We start from the raw sequence: 15339 nt of genomic DNA, 5'->3' as shown, positions 1-15339 counted from the left end.
CTTCCTCCTAGCTTGCAATCATCGATCACCTCCTCCTAGCTTACGATCATCTCTCACCTCCTCCTAGCTTACAATCATCTCTCACCTCCTCCTAGTTTACAATCATCTCTCACCTCCTCCTAGCTTACAATCATCATCACCAGATCCTGCCTAGGGCTATCACACACAGTCCTCCTATGGCCATTTCCTGGTTCAGTTCTTATGACGGCCGTAGTCTCCTGGGGGACACCAGCTCAACGCCTTTCTCTCCAGTCTTCTTCCTACATACACAAGGGTATCTACCAGAAGACAAAGTTTCTTGTCTCTCTCTCTTCTACTGCAAGCCCTCTGGTGGGTGCTGACTGATGTACAAGCAATGCTTGTCCTCCAGGCCATGGGTGTGCTATAGCAGGAATGCCTTCCTGCATGGATGGCCACTTCCTGTCTTGTATACCGTGAGGAAGCACCGCTGTGGGAGGCTCCTGAGGTTCCCAGAGACTCTGCATTTCCAAGGTGGACTGGCTCTGGGAACTGCTTCAGGCAGTGCTGCCCTTCACATCCTAGAGCCCCTTTCTTGGAGCCGATCTCACCCCTCACTCACCGCCCACTTTCTTGCTCCAGCATGCCTGACTTCAAAGCATTCTTCAAACTCAGAGGACTAGACAGCTTGATATGTTGGCATATGTAGCATTTCCATTACTTCTTACGGCTTACACGTGCTCTGCAACCGTGTGTGTGTGTGTGTGTGTGTGTGTGTGTGTGTGTGTGTGTGTGCTCATTTTCCACGACTCTGCTGAGAACCGCCACACAAGTTGTCGGGTGTCTCACAGCTCTTATGAGTCAAGAGACAGAACTGCCTGCCTGGACCCTCTGCTTAGGGTCTTTCTGGGCTTTGGTCAAGGGGTTTGGGATTGGTTGGGAGACATCTGCTTCCCTATCTGTGTGGTTGTGGGGAGCGCAGTCCTTGCAGGCAGGGATGGGGACCGATGGTCTTTCTGGCCATCTTTTCTTCCTAGATGGTTCACAGTTCTCTGCCCATGGCTCTCCCCCACATATGACTGTGTCTCCTCACTGCTGGCGACACAGAGGAGTCCTCTGAGTGGGGTGCTGTGATCCTGAGCAACCTAACCCTCCAGATACACCATACCGTCCTCACACAGCACAGCTGTACTGTGGCTCCAAGAAGTGGGTGGGTGTTGGTGGGAGGGAGGTTGTCACACAAAGGTGTGGAAAAACAGATGTGGAATCGTTGGGGTCACTTCAGGAGTCTGTCTGCCTTCTCATAGAAACCACCCACCACCTCTCTAAAAGTTTCCCAGACGATCTCAAGGAGTCATGGTTCCTCATCCTCCCAAGCTTCCATGGCAATATTGTATCAACTATCCATTCTTCTGAGTTCACATTCAGAAGAACACATCGAACTTGCCTGTAGACTCTTGCGGACTAAGTAGTTTGTTTCTCTTCACCCATTTCTTACAGCTGAGGTTTAGCCACAAAATTGAAAGCCAGGACATAGGCTCACAGGTGTCCACAGTCATATTCTGCTGTGCCTAATTCATCATCAAAGAGATGCTTGTGCAAGCTAGATCACTCTGCTTCCACATCCTCCTCCATCCCATTTCCTTGTCAAGGCCTATGTTCCCCTGTGAGCCTGTCTCTGTGAGTCAGCTTGAGTCAGGGTCTGCCAGCTCCAGGACGTCTGAGACAATGGAGGAGCCATGGAACTACAAACTGAGATGCCTCTGAGCATGAAAGACAAGGCCAAGGTCAAAGAAGCCTGCCTCCCCTACCCCTTTGTCTCGCCCTACCTCCTTCGCACTCCCTGGAAGCCTGTCTCCCTCCCTTCAAACATTTCTTAATAATCTGTAATTTTGTGGAAGGGATAAAGGATAAGGGGAACCCAGAAGGTGGCTGGATTTACATATGAATGTTGGGTTTTCATTTTAATTTTGACAAAGTGTAAAGGTTGATAATAAAAGTGTCATTAGTGCCTTGCCATTTCTTTGATAGACTACAGAGCAGATTGCTAAGATATGGAGACGAATCCAGGGGTCACTGGTTTTACCAAGAGCTCTCCTTCATGCTGTAACAGAAAAACAAAACAAAACACCATGACAAAATTTTTAAAAAGGATAAAAATAATAACATTATTTTCCAGGAACCTATGGCTGTTGGGAGCCTTTCCTAGAGAGAATGAACCTGCAGTTAGTTTCAGAGCAGGTTCTGGGCTCAACGAGATGTGCTGTCTCTCAGGCTACATATGTGTCTGCATCTTCTAATAAAGAAGTCTTGGATCAGTATTGGTTATAGGCAAATCAAGGAAGATATCCTGAGGCTGAAGCTCAGACCTTCACCCTGAAGGTAATATTACTGAGATTGACTGAAAAAGAGCAGATGTCCAGCTGGAGGGGTTGGGAGGGGTAGACAAGGGCTGAGTGAGTTTGTGAGTCCTGAGAAATGGTTCCTGCTGTATCCACTCCCTTGGGGTTTAAAGACAGCAGTAGCAGACCTTGGAGGTGGACCAGTCTTTGTCTCCAACCAGCTTCCTGTGGGACTGCAGACAAGTCACAGTTCCTCTCTGAGTCTTGGCTTCTACACTGGATGAGACTAGGGTCTTGCAAAATATGTACTCCTAAAGACCCAGAGATGCTGAACCTGTCTAGGGTCTGGGCAGGATGTCACAATGTCACAGTGCACGGCAGCCATCTGCCTCTCCTCGTCCATTCATACCTACAGTAGCTCAGCTATTGATTGCCTGAGTAAGATTACCTTGGGAGGGGGTTTCCATGGATTGTAAAAACCATGGAAACAGTGGATTCCGGTATCCAGAAACTTCTGATCTAATGATGGGGCATCTGCTGGTACCAAGTCATTGCTCACTCAGCACCAAAAGCTAAGCTTCCTGCACAAAGCTGAGATGTGTGTGTGTGTGTGTGTGTGTGTATGTATGTATGTATGTGTACCTGTGTGTGTGACAGAGACAGAGAGATATAGAGAGACAGAGGCACAGAGAGAGACAGATAGAGGCACAGAAACAGATACACACAGACAGACAGACAGACAGACAGACAGACAGAGACACACACACACACACACACACACACACACTGAGNGAGAGAGAGAGAGAGAGAGAGAGAGAGAGAGAGAGAGAGAGAGAGAGAGAGAAGTCTTTATATCCAGAAGACTTTTCCATTGTTCTTCAGAATACTCTAGAACTATCTCATTCTTGTATCTAATCTTCCAGGACCTGTTGTTGTGGTTCTGACCTTCCAGGATCCCTTGTTGCAGTTCTCAATGCCTGCATATTCAGGTTTGGTTTTAGTTCTGTATTTTCAGGTCTGCTTGGTCGCTGAAGTCTTTGCAGGTGGGTGGGGGGAGGTCCTCTGTTTTGGAGATTTGTAGGGTGGGAAGTTTCAAATTTAAAAATTCTCTCCCTCTGGGCCTTCTTGACTGAAGGATCCTTTAAGAGTCATCCAGTCTAAATTCTTTCTTTTTTAGGTAGGTAAACTGAGGCACCAAAAGGAAGGTGAGGGGTCTCCAAAGCCACGCACATTAACACTTCCTAGGTCCTTCCACAGACCCGGGACTCACGATGAGTATTCTATTGATGTTCCTCTGCAATTCCGTGTGTAAAGCAAGGACTCCTTCTTTTGCAAAGAGTCACCCTTCAATCATGTTTGCTGAACTTCAGACATCAGCCTCCTGGAATTGGGAGCTCAGAGGCTGAATGCTCTCGCTCCTTTATTGATAACAGTGGGGGCTAGTGGTCAAGATGTCCAGAGCTTAGGCTTATTCACTTCTCAAAAGGGATTGTGCTTTTCTCCATCATAAAATCAGCAGACACTTGGGACGGCCACTTTGGGAGATTTAGGAAAGGTGGAAGAGCTCATAGACACCCCTCATCCTGGTCATGCTGGCTACACCAGTGACGAACAGCAGATGCCTCTCTTGACAGCTTGCCCTTCAGATGCCTGCTTCCATCTTTCCAGTGTCCACAGGGGGCAGGGTGGGCTCCCTGAGAGACAGGTGTGTGAATAGAGGGTACGGTGACTCTGATGAGGATACAGAGTGACCTGGAGTGGCAAGAGGAGGATGAGACAGTATTGGTACCCACCCTGATGACAGTGGTGACTGCTGGCACCCACCATTCCCCTCTCTTAGAAAAAAAATCACAAGGCATTGTTGTGCGGTCTTCTCCTAGGTACACAAATAGACATCTATACTCCCCAGATAGCTTTCAGTGATAGACCAAGTAGAGCTTAGTGAACCAATGTCTTCAATTTTGATTACTTGTGGGAGCATAGACAGCTTGCAGGAAGTTATATGACTAAGCACAAGGTCCTTCCAGGCTCCTATATGTATCCAGAGTGGGTGGAGCTTCACAAACACCCACCCCTCTCCATAGGAAACACAAGGAGCCCGTTTTGTGCAGATCTCCTTCAGGTAATCACAACCCCTGACAGTTTAAGAAGGTTAATGGCTGTGTCATGTATGGAGGACAGTGTTCTACAACAGGCATCCCCGTGTCTCCCTGAGTCCACCCTATCACTTCTCACTTCCAAAGGAGAGAAGAGGACAGATGACATCCTACATATACAGGATGCCAAGTGTTGAAAGCATGCAGCCACTTCAGAGTGCTACATACAGAGTCCTGGCCTTCGGAGTGCTATATGCTGAGTCCTGGCCTTTGGAGTGCTATGTGCTGAGCCCTGACCTTGGGAGTGCTATATGCTGAGTCTTGGCCTTTGGGGTGCTATGTGCTGAGCCCTGACCTTTGGGGTGCTATGTGTTGAGTTCTGGCCTCCAAACATTAAGCTTTTCATTTCTCCCAGAGTGACACCCTGCCTTGCACACCATGCAGCTGAGATGGATACAATTGTCTCTCCTTCCCCAGGGAGGAAGGACTATTGTCTATATGTATATGTGTGAAATACCTCAGACCTCGTGGACCCTGTGGCATATTTGATACCTGAGACACCTTTGTCAGCGGTAGGATCCCGTAAGATGTGAAATGTCTGAGGTTGAACCATCAAAAGATGAGTCCAGACTTGTAGGATGGACCCTGATGGGGCTGGGGCTTGGCAGTCCCCCAGTGTAGCTTCAGAGTCTCGTCCCCTTCAACTCTACCATAGCATCTCTGGGTGAGTAGGAGCTAGGCTGGAATTCTCTGCTCCAAGTTCTAGGGCTACATAACTCTCTTCCCCTCTCCCCGAGCCACTGGGCTTGTGATAGGGAGATAGGATACTGGACAAGTCCTTCATTTTGACCCCCAGAAATATATGAGTGTTCTCCTAGCACAGGCTCTCCCTGAGTTAACAGAAAGCAGGACAGGAAGTGCATGCTGGGAAGTGCATGCTGGGATGTGCATGCTGGGAAGTGCAAGCTGGGAAGTGCATTCTGGAAAGTGCAGGCTGGGAAATGCATGCTGGGAAGTGCATGCTGGGAAGTGCAGGTTGGGAAGTGCATGCTGGGAAGTACAGGCTGGTAAGTGCAGGCTGGGAAGTGCAGGTTGGGGAGTGCAGGCTGGGAAGTGTGTGCTGGTCTAGAGTGGGTTGGCTCATCAGGAAGAGAGCACAGTTGGCTTTGACTGCTCTCTCCTGAGTCACCCTGTAGTTTCATAGCCTGGAGAAGAGTGTTGGGACATAATGCTCTTGGAGGATGTGGGCCTGATACAGCAGGCATTGGGAGTAAGACCTGAGGGCTGAAGGCTCTCAGCACTGGAGGGTGGGTTTCAAGGCCAACACTGATGTCTCGGGAGGATGGCCTGCGATGGAGGTGCCAGAGATGCTGCTGCCCACCCTTGCTCCTTGGATGAAGCTGGAAGCATCTCCCCTCCCCCCTCAATTCCACATCTGGGGTGGAAAGAGGACCAGCTGTGGATTCAGGAGGCTGGAGTCCAAATGCCTGCGTGGCAAAGGTATTCTACAAGCCAGCTTCCTTCATCTGCAGCAGGACTGAACCCCACCACAGGGGCAGCATGAAGTGCTTTTCTTTGTAAATCCTACAGCTTATAGCAACAGCATAGTATTCTCTGCTTCCCAGCCTTTCTCCTGAAGGAGAACACACACACACACACATACACACACACACACACACACACACACACACACTCACATACAAACCCATGAAATGCACACCCAGAACCATATACATGCACAGTGCACATAAAGACACCGGTGTACCCACACACAGCCTCACGCCCACTGCCCTTCTCTCCTCCTATGCTAACTACTTTCCATGGCTGCCTCCCCTATGGTACCTCTATGGTCTGGGTGGCCAGCTGCACACGGAAGGAGTTATGGGGATGTGGTCAGAGGCTTGTCCTGGGCACGAGGGCAACAGTGCTGCTTCTCCTGGTTCTGTGGTTCTGGGAGAGAGCTCCTGATTCCCGTCCTTGTCACTCAAGGATCCATCCCTTCTGCCTCCAACTTCCAGTCCAGCTTTGCTGCTGAGGACACAGGGCAGGGATGCTTCAGCATCCTTGGTCCCCTGGGTGGGAATGAAGCTCTTTATTTCCTAAGGTTACCCCATCCATTTGCAGTGTTTCTCTCCTGGGGCTAGAACCCTTCTGGCTTCTTAGCTCATGCTCACAGCCAGTGTGGGAAGCTGCTGCCTGCAAGGCTGGGGTCTGTAAGCTGTCTGTCTGAAGCCACGGGGAGGTCAGAGCTGGCCATTCACTCTGAGAGGTGTGTGCCTCTGTCTGCTTACCTCCCTCTGTTGCAGGTAACAATTTTAATATTAATCTTCATTTCCAGGGAAATAATTAGTGCTGTGTGGGCTGTGATGCCATCTCTAGCTGTCTCTCTCTCTGGCCTGCTAATTTAGCGAGCAGAGGAAAGTTCTGGAGTGACTGGATGGTAGCTGCAAGGACTATCCCAAGCCTCAGACAGACCTGTAATGGAAGGGCAGGAGACCCCAACTTCAACAGGGAGTTCCAGTAAGCCAGGAGTCCTTCCTGTCACAGGCCGCTCTGAATGAGCCTCCCCACCCACTCACTTGTGTCTTGGCACTGCAGAAAGAAATGGTTTAGAAAAAAATAAGTGTGTCCCAGGCCGTGTCTCCTGGGGCTGGGATGTGCAGGGCTCTGCCAAGGTGCTTGCCTCTACACTCTCTGCTCAGGCCCCAGCTCCAACCCTGAGATTCTGGCTTTCATCTTCTTGCCTCAGCCCCCCAGGACCCGGAGCCATCCCCACCTCTGTGATCCTGGTCGCCTACTATGAGCTATCTATGGGCTTCCTGATCGTCAAAGTCTGTGTCATAATAGACGAGGAAGCTGAGCCTCAGTGAGGTTGGGTTGACCCGGAAAATGGGAAGACAGAGCTCATCCAGACCCCTGGGGCCCGGGAAGCACAGGCTCTTAGCCATGACTTTGAGTTGGCTGTAAAGGAAGACAGTTTTCTGCTTGAGCCCAGAAGTGGTGCCCAGGAACTTGGTGGGTGATGTGGTGATGGGTCAGAACACCAACATGGAGGCTAGTAAATAAAAGCAGCAGCAAGCCCTGGGGAGCCCTCTAGCCCAGTCACAGCCTCCAGCTCTGGCTGGTGACCTTGACCTTCCCAGGGTACCTAGTCCAGTGACAGCCGTTAGGACTACAGTTCATTCATTCATTCACTCATTCATTCATTCACTCATTTATTCACTCATTCATTCATTCACTCATTCATTCACTCATTCACTCATTCATTCATTCACTCATTCATTCATTCACTCATTCATTCATCCCACACTATCAGTATCTCCTGTGTGTCAGGAATGTGGGGTGTTGACTTCCTACCCCAATGCCACATGACCTTCAGTCTTAGGAAACTGTCTGATGATGGAGTAGCCATATTTAGCTGACTGTGGTAAGTGGCACCTTGATAGGTGAGGGCTTTATTAAGGCCTTCCTTGTCAGGGAGGAGTTTAGGTAGACTCCATTCCTGCCTCCAGGGACACATCTTCATACGTTTGACCCAACTCTCTTCCCAGCTTGCAAAGGATACGTTTTCATCTTCCCTTTGTAAGATACCTTAGAGAAGTGAAGGAGCTTGCCTGAATGGAAGACTCTTCCAGCCGTCTGATCTCGACAGAGCCTCTGTATTAGCAACTTTCTGTTGCTGTGGTACAACACCATGACCAGGAACTGTTTATAGAAGAAAGAGTTCATTGTGACTCATGGTGCCTGAGAGAACATCCATCACGGCAGGGGCTGTGAGGCAGCAGGAAGCTGCAGACAAAAAGGAGCTTTCCCAAGTGCCTGGTGCAGCTGTGTGAACCACTGCATGCCAGTGTTTATGACAACAGTGTTCAGAGTCGTCTAAAGTAGGAGCGACCCACGTGCCTGTCCGTGGAGGGACACATGGAATTCTTCTCATCTCTAAAACAGAAGGGGATTCTCATGTGTGCTCAGTCATGAATGAGCACTGAAAAGATGTTAAGTGAAAAGAATTCACGGAGAACAGGAGTTTCTCCATGACTCTATCACACAAGGCCCCCAGTCTCTGGAAGACGAAGAGCAGGGCGGTGGCTGCCTGGGACTGGAGGGAGGGAAGATGGAGGTCATGTTGACAGGGTCTGGAGAGCAGATGGAGAAGGTAAAGGAAGTTCTGGGGATGCTGGTTATGGCTCCATGGCGGAGCCAGTTTGCTTGCTTCCACTGAGAAGCCTCTTGGGAGGAAGAGACCGCTTATGAGATGGCAGGAAGACTCAATGTAAAGTGAAAACACCCAGGCGGGCAAGGTGCTTGCTCTGCAGGAACGAGGGTCTGAGTTCCGATTGCCAACACCCATGTGAGATCAGCAGAACATGGCCTTCCTAAGGCTTGGAGGAGACGCAGATGGATCCCAGGGCCTCCTTGGCTGCCCACCGTAGCCAGTCAGTGGGCTCCAAGGTCAGTGGGAGGCTCAATGCAAAAACAAACACAAGACAGGCTATGACAGAGGAAGAGACCGGATGTGGATCTTTGGATGGGAGCATGTGTGCACAGACAGACAGACAGACACATACCCATAGACACACACAGACACAGACACACACACACACATACACAGACTCACACACACATACACACATGGACACAGAGATACACATATAGAGACAGACACACAAAGACACATACACGTAGACACACATACACAGGCACACACACACACACACACACACACACACACACTAACACGCAGAGTGTAACCAGCTCTCAGAGTCACCTTGAGAAGTGGAATCAAAGGTCTTTGTAGCTGTCACACATGGACAGTCAGGGGGTTTGGCAGTTTTAGTAGCCATAAACACTGGCTAGGGGATTTGGGGACAAGTTATCTTTGTGGCTACTAACCCCTGGTTCACGGACTCTGAGGTGTTGCCTTTCCATTTGACCTTCCCCTTTTCCTGGTGGACCATGTGTGAGTGTGCACCTACATACATGTGTGACCCCACAGCCAGATGTGCACGTGTCCAGTCTCGGCTTGGCCTCAGCAGATGACGGGGAAGCGCTAGATTTGAAATCCCCAGCAGAGTCTCTACCTACAAACCCATTCTTGGTGGGCAGGGGTCACCGGGGAGTCCGAGTCTACCATCTGGCAGGCTCAGCTGATCTCTGGGCATAGCAGATGCTCAGGCAGCCAACGCCATCATCCAGCAGTGGAGCGTGACAGTTAGCATCACAGCAGGAATGCCACTCCTTGATCCGGACATGGCCATACCTGCCTGAGCAGAGCCACAAATGTGACCACCCTGCGATTCAAAGGCACTTGGAACAGAATGGACATACACACACACACACACACACACACACACACACACACACCCCGCCCAGAGCAAAGCCCTTCTCCTTCCGTGTGAGAATGAGAGTCTAGAGTCTAGTCCTCCTTTCTCCACCATTCTTCGCTGACCTGATTGTTCAGCTCCATGCTTTCTTTTGGTCTTTTTTTTCAAAGAACTAGAAGAATGGTTAATTTCACTTAATGGAATAATTGAATGTCATAATTGTTTTTACATTTCAGCACCAACGTTTGAGTTAAGCTGTGCGCTCCCCCTCTCCCTGGCTAGAGCTCTTAATAAGCAGGCTTCTCAAAGGGCCTCCTATCTCTCTCCACCTCCGAGGCTCCTCCCTGGACTGTCTGGGCTGGCTGCTGGCAGCAGGCTGCTGGGCTGGGGGAGGTGGTGGCTAATCACTGTTTTGGTCTTCAACAGGGCTGATCTCCCTCTAATTCATTATTTGTCAGGCATGAGAGGCACCCCCAAAAGGATTGCGAACAATGCCTTTTATTCTCCCTGTCCCTCTTTCTTCTCCTCGGCTTCATTTGGAGGAGTGACTGGAGCTGGATCCCCGGCCTGAGACGACTTTTCTGACTCCCATTGTATCCCATACACGGTGGAACTTAGCCGGCAAGTTCATCCAGTTTCTCTTTTTCTCTCCTGATTGTCTGCTGGGAGGTTCCTGGCCTGGCCTGGCCTACGTGTCAGGTATCTGGCAGGCACAGCATTTGGGTGAATGGAAAGTCAAAGTACGAAGGTGGGCTGGAGAAATAGCTTAGCCTGCGAAAGAGCTTGTAGCATAATCACGAGGACCTGAGTTCGATTCCCAGCACCTCCGTTAGACATTATAAAGGGCAGGTGTGGTGATGCCTGCTCATGGTTCCAGAGCTGGGATGGCAGACACAAGGAGGGTCCCTGGGGCCCACTGGCCAGCCAGTCCAGCCTACTAGCTCCAGGTCAGGAACCTGGTCTCAAAAAACAATGGAGACCAAGGAATGACTCCTGAGGTCGACCTCTGGCTTCCACAAGCTTGTTCAGGTCGTGGTTATGCTGCCTGGGTGCATCCCACCACGGAATCACACAGACACAAGCATGCGCATGTGCACATGTAACCCCCCCCTTCTCTACACCGTGCAAAGGAGTTACATACATAAGTAGCGTTGGGAGAAAGAAAGTTTTGTGGAGATAACAGAACAGAACGTATGATCAACAAGACCCCGAGGTGCAGGAGACAGCCTAGAGGTGCGGGTGTCCGCCAATAGCAGAATATGTGATGTGGAGCCAAGCACACAGGACCCTGGGGATTAACAAGCTGGAATTTGGATTGGTCCTTGGCTCACCCATGCTGGACAAGGAAGTACCAGAAATAGCATCTCAAAGGGTCTCTGCCATTTCTATGCAGAGAAGACAAGAGAGATAGAGATTGTTTAGTTAGGGAGTTGCCACATCCTCCCTGAGAGGGCCACTGGTGGTCGTCGGGGAAGGGTGGATTCAATGGTAAGAATGAAAATCAATTAGGTCCAGAAGAGACAGGGCATATCTGTCAGTATGAGGCAGGTTACACTCCAGTAACAAACAAGCCTTCTCATCTCAGTGCCACGTTGTCTCTGTTTAGTTCCTGGTTTCCATGCAGTGCAGGGACTGAGGCAGAGCTATCTTGGAACCGTGCCTTCTGAGGCATGTGGCCTCCACAGTCACTGCTGAAGGGAGGGGAGTGGGGACTCCCAGGTCACCTGACCAGCCATCACCCTGCCTAACATGAGTGAGAGCCAGGGAGGCAAGCTTGAGGCTGCAGGATGGTGGGTCAAGAGCTTCAAGGGAGGGGCTTGTTTAAGCAAATACAACATCTGTATCATTTCCACCTTAAGACCTCCAGCGCATCTCAGAAAAGGTTCCTGTGCCCTCGGCTCCCCTCTTACACCCAGTTGACTTCCATCCATGTTCTTAAGTTGTGCCACTGGTGTATCCTGACCCTTGTTCCAGGGAGACACAAGTCTACAACTTCTGGAGTTTTTGTCAGGGCCACCTTTCCCTCTGTGTGTCATTGTTGGCTCTGTCTGCTCGGGAAACCGTGTATTCATCAGTGCTCCTGTCCTGGAGAAGTTGTTGTTCCCATCACAGTGGTCTCCCCACAGAGCTCCAGGGCGTTTGCCTAGGCTGTAAGTCTCTACAGCACCTGTGTCATGATAGCTCAGCTGTGAACCTGTGTCATCTGCCCCCCACTCCCCGGATCTGCACAAAGGGGTGGCTTCTTTATTCACTCAGCAGACGCTCACCACTCACCATATGATAGTGCTGTGTTTGGCCATATGTGGGGTGCCGGTCTGCAGAGCAGATGAATTGGGGCCTTGTCACCACAATGTCCCTTCTTAGGCACAGATACCTACTCAGCCCTATACAGTGATTTGAACTTTCTGGGTGGCTTCTGACTGATTGCTCTGTCCTTGTGGTGTCTCTCTAGCCCCATTTATTAATAATACAGTACCCCCAAACACTTCAGAAAAAGTGTTCTGATCTGAAACTTACCCGCACATCTCCCTGTTTAACACAAGGGTCAAAGCACGCAGCCTGCTACCCTTTGTGACTTTTCAGCCACCTCCCATCTTACGGTCACTAAGGACACTTTCACAGTACCTGGCCAGAGGTTCTAACATGGTGGTGCTGTGCCTGCCCCTAGCCTGCTCCTTCGGGTGTCTGGTCTTACCTCCCCTCCACCTGTCCCCATGGCCTAGGTCATAGCCAGTGCTCTGTAGCTTCATAGGGCTTCTGTCCATTGAGGCCACATCTGCTGTAGATGAGCCCATTGCGTGCAGTGGCGTAAGGAAAGCCTGACAGGAGGCTGGCACTTGTCACCTGTGGAGAAGGTGAGACCACTGGAAGGATCGTCCTGACATTTGGCAAGAGGCGTCTCTTTTCCCTTTGCTATGGGAGACTTTGTGTTGCTGTTTCTGAGACAAAATACCTGTGAGAGGGTGACACCAGTTAAGACCAGGAAGCCTTGCACGTGTGGTAGGCTCCATAGACTGACCAGACTGGCCTGACAGCCAGGCTCCTTAGCAGATGCCTCCTGACTGGGCTCCCGAGTTTTCCCCATCTTCCACAGCTGATGTACCACACATCTCACAGAGATTCCTACTGTGGATCTGCCTGTCTCTCCAAAATACAAGCTCCTCGCAGCTGCGATCATGTCAAGACTTGGGGTCATGGTACCTAGTGCAAGACTGAAAACTAAGAGACAATGAAAGCATTTGTGAATAAATGAGTGAGTAAGTGAGTGAATGAAAAAAGTTGTCTCCACTCTTTAGCACCAATTAAAATAAAATGTTTCTCAGACTGTCAAGACAAGACTCAGGAAGTGATTTTCTGACTTTACCATCAGAGCACACCGTGACTTTTACAGGTAGGGATCGCATGCGAGCATTCAACAGCATCTCAGAGGAAGGATCCCATGCTTGTCTCCACACCAAGGTCTTTATCAGAGAGAACAGAAGGTCTGCATGGGGATGTGGTAGATGACAAGAAATAACATGAGCACTGTTCCAACACTGTGTCAAGAGATGAACATTAAAAATATTGAACTTTATATATAATGTGCAGATGAGGAGTGCTGTCCCAAAGAAGATATGTCCCCAGGGACTGAAGAAAGCTCCCAGTTGATGTTGGTGTTTAGGAGAATATTGTATGATCACAGGTCTAGGCAATTAAGCATGGGTCAATAAAATCACAAGAAGAGAAGACAGCCAGGGCAGTGTTATGAAAGCAGCCTGAGAATTGAAGCAGCATATGCCACGATTAATAAAGTGTAAACAACAACAAATAATATGGTTAAAATATTGTCAATGATATTGGGAGAACTCTTAAAGCAGTCTACATCTGTATAGGTGGAAAAGTCACAGAAATAGAGGCCCAAGAGGAAGACAGCAGTCACCAGGGATGGACTGACAGCATACACTGTGTGGTGGAATCTGTGATCCACAGAAGCTGTTGTTCACAGACGCCATTCAAGAAAAACTTTCCCTGGAAAGATGGAAGAGAAGCATTCCTGTCAGAAGATCACATTGTCTTCTAAAATTTGATCCAGGGCATTGGGGCCTGAGACATGCTTTTTTAATGTGTCAAACCCTGGAATTCAGCAGGCTTCTTCATACATCTCAGCAGGAAGAAGAATCAAGAAGTGGACTTTCCAAACCAGGGAGCAAGGTTGTGGGGCAAACTGTGGTCAGAGGACTGAAGTGTTAGAAGGAGCCCAGAGGCTGTGTTTCCGGTACAGATACAAGGCACAGATGACCCGGAATGTGCAGTAGATTAACTATTCAAGCCCTGGGAGTGTTGGGAAATAAGTGACTTCTGTGTTAAGATGAAGAGATTCAAATGAGGAATGGACAACGCTAGGGAGGACCAAACCTTCATGTCCAAAGATCGGATGCTTCAGAGAACGTTACACCTTGCCCAGGATAGTGGCCATGTCTACCCAGGGCTCAAAAGTAGCCGGAGCCAAGGTTTGAACTCTGGTTTCTCCCCAGGTTTGACACGAATAATCAAACAAAACATGGGGTGCCTATCAGGCAGCTGACTCTCAGGTAGCAGAGTGTATTGAATGCCTTCCTGGCATTATAAAGTGACGGAAGACCTTATCAATCAAGGTGTCGAATCCAAGACGGGGGGGGGGGGCATCATTGCAGAGGGCTGGGCTTGAGTGCTGACATGGTCGATGAAGCAAAGTCAACAACATGTGGGGTGAAGATCCCGAAATATCTTACAGATCCTGCTGGTACTGGAAGACTAAATACCCTGAGTATAAGCCAAGGACTGGGACTATTTTCCTACAAAGGGCCAGGTGATAAATATTTTAGCCCTTGCAGGCTACACACCTTTGCTGTTAATTAATTGAATTTTTAAATGTAAATTATGTATAAAGGTCATATAGAGTTCAAGTGCTATGTAAAAACGTGGGTGGCAGCAGAACCAGATGGCTTTGGCTTTTCAGTCAACTCCGCCATTGTCATCTGTGGGTCCACAGGGTCCAGCCTTTGAATTAATACCTCTGTTTTCTCCACTGCTATGTCTTGTGAAAGGTGACAGCGTGACTTTGAATCTCCCCTCTGTCTCAACTTAAAGCCAGCCCTCATGAGTTAAGTCATGATAAAGCCACTACAGGCATGATCTCAAGCAGACAGACCAAGATGGCGGCCGCTCTACAGATGGCTGCCTCTTGACAGGAGCTGTAGGACCTTTGACCCGGTGAACGGAACTTCTACTTCTTTCTTGGATGTGACACCTGAGACCTCTGTGGTTTTAGGTGGACCGTTTGCCACGTTGAAAGTCACCTTTTTATTGAGAAATGGAGGAGGAGAGTGTCCTGAGTAACAACCTTATTGCCAACTGTCGTGAGAATTCTGCTTCTTTTAAAAAACCCAGTTATGTTATGTGAGTATGTGTCTGTTTTAATCCTGGTGTGGGATATGGGGCTTTTTCAGGTTTTCCACAGGCATTAACTTGTCTTGGTGCTCTGGTGTGTGTGTGTGTGTGTGTGTGTGTGTGTGTGTGTGTGTGATTTTCACAGCTCAGATAGTTTAATTCTGGGGACTCTGAAGAATATATATATATATATATATATATATATATATA

The sequence above is a fragment of the Mus pahari genome, chromosome 7, assembly GCF_900095145.1.
Source record: "Mus pahari chromosome 7, PAHARI_EIJ_v1.1, whole genome shotgun sequence".
Classification (NCBI taxonomy): domain Eukaryota; kingdom Metazoa; phylum Chordata; class Mammalia; order Rodentia; family Muridae; genus Mus; species Mus pahari.
The sequence above is the reverse complement of the archived record's forward strand: the minus strand, read 5'-3'. Positions refer to the sequence as shown.